The sequence below is a fragment of the Rattus norvegicus genome, chromosome 20 (genome assembly GCF_036323735.1).
Source record: "Rattus norvegicus strain BN/NHsdMcwi chromosome 20, GRCr8, whole genome shotgun sequence".
Classification (NCBI taxonomy): Eukaryota; Metazoa; Chordata; class Mammalia; order Rodentia; family Muridae; genus Rattus; species Rattus norvegicus.
In genome coordinates, this window is record NC_086038.1 from 8,537,191 (window position 1) to 8,539,423 (window position 2,233).

General features: G+C 49.1%; 1 protein-coding gene across 7 annotated transcripts in view; it reads right to left on the reverse strand.

The window, feature by feature from the left end:
- Btbd9 (BTB domain containing 9) overlaps positions 1-2,233 on the reverse strand; it is a 357,625-nt gene that overhangs the window by 249,378 nt on the left and 106,014 nt on the right. The window lies entirely within an intron of this gene.

The window sequence follows — 2,233 nt, forward strand, 5'->3', positions numbered from 1 at the left end:
ACATGAGTTCTCATTGAGAAAGCAACCGACACATGTTAGCATTTCAATGTTCATAGGCCCAGACAGGCGTCACCACAGAGGCAGGCACAGACAGGTGTCAGACACTGGCTACCACAGAGGTGGGCACAGACAGGCATCAGACACTGGCTACCACAGAAGCAGGCACAGACAGACATCAGACACTGGCTACCTCAGAGACCAGGATGGAAACCTTGGCCTCTCTCCATCTATTCCTCCTTTTGTGGCAGTCCCCACCAGTTTACAGTGCATCCACTTCTTGATATAAAGAGAGCAAAGGTAATCAAAGTGCCATGTGGGGTCCTAGGAGACCAGAGAACACTTAGAGAGGACCGTGGGATCAGGAGCTCTTAACTGGAAGGAACTAACATATGCCTAAGCTTCCCACGGCTACAGGACCTGTGGCAAGCTGGGTAAGAAACCGTGTGAGAATCCAGATGTCTTCACTTCCTGGACAGCTGTGAGACTGACAAAGACTACTCTCCTAATGAAATGTATTTTATTTTAAAACACAACTATTTTTCATGAAATGTTATTTATGCCAACACACAGTGGGCTCGTGACTGTATTTGGAGTTAACTGATGAATACATCTTGGCAGATACAGTCCACACAAGTTCTTAAGAGTGTAAAGCAGCAAGGGCTTGAGAAGTCCTGATGGAGACTGCAGCCTGCGATGCGCCGCTGTCTCCTACAGCTATGGTGAACCTCTGCTGTGCACTGCAAGCTGGATGACCAGCGGCAGGGATGCTGAAGAGGGGATGCAAGCACAGGGGCCAGCACCTGCAGCTCTCTGTGTTTCCTCCTAACACGGTACTCTGTGATCTGTTACAGAGGGAACCAGAGCATGCCTCCTTCTAGGGCCATGGCTCCTGACAGGAACCATGAATAACAATGTTCCTTCATTTTACTATCCACAAAACAATACGAGCACATTAATGGGCAAATTAATATTTTTCCATGGTTGTATAGTCTTTGTGTCTAACATTTTGGAAGCAAGGTGAATTTTTAATTTAACCCTTTTTCTAGTGCTACTTTAAAGAAAAGCATTTTTCTTCATGACTAGGCTTCTGCAATTTCCAAACTGCCCAGTATTGGTTACGTGGAAGGGAAAGAAGGGCAGGGGAAGAGGGCGTGGAGGAAATTCTCAGCGCAGTTTCAAAGCGCGTCTTCAGGGTTAGATGGCAAGGTGAGTGCTTGGCAAACAAACATCCGCTGAAGAAAACCCCAAAGCACTAAACAGATGCCAGCTGTGAAGGTGAAATGGCTTCATCTCCAGCGGGCCTTGCTCCTGCGTGGCAGGGAAGTAGGATGGCTTACTGAGTACATTGTGTACCCACAGATGTTGGAAGCTTGTTTGGAATACATGGCATTAGACCACCAGAACTATTAGAAAAATTAAATGAGCATACTTGTGATTTGATTCAATTCAGTGAGCATTAACTGAGTGCTATTAGGTTCCAGCCGTTACTCTAGATGATCGTGACGAGGGGCTTGGCCGACTGGGAGCTCAGAAAGCAGGTGCACCTCTGCGGCTCATGGTGAAAGTGACATAAAAGAGCCGCTCGGTTCTGTGGAACCCAAGGGAACGGTACATGGGTCTGGAGGGACTAGGAAACACGTAACACAAGGAGGAGTGTGCATAACAACCTGGGAACCACACCTGCGGCTCAACGCTCACCACCTGCCAATGGCCACTGACTCTTCCAGGCTCTGGCTGCTATTCTGACTTCCTCACCTCTGTCCGCAGGAGTTCTACTCTAAGCAGAGGTTCTTACTGTCTCTTACAAAGAACACAGGGAGCAGGCAATGGCCTCTGGCTACCCATCTCCCTGACAGTCTTTCCTCCAGAAGGAAAGCTAATCAGCCTCATCACAAAAGCCCTCAACCCCACCTCCCTACTCCCCTCCCAGGCTCCCCTGCTCCCCAGCCTCTCTCCCCAGCATCTTCCAGCCTCCTCACTTCCTCATCCCAGAAGCCTGTAAGAGATGATAATGAATTCTTCTCAGAGCCCCTTAAAACCTGGGGCTATGAATCCGAGGAAAATTATCTTTGTCCCATTCACTATCCTCAGAACCGTTTTTCTTCCCCTTGCGCCTGTCCTTTCAAAGGTCGAGCCCCACCTGTCCAGGGCACCAGCATCTCCCAAGTCTGCACTCACTCTGCTGGACAGAAAACTGCAGGCCAGGCTCACTGCTGTGCTCTCAACCCCCTTC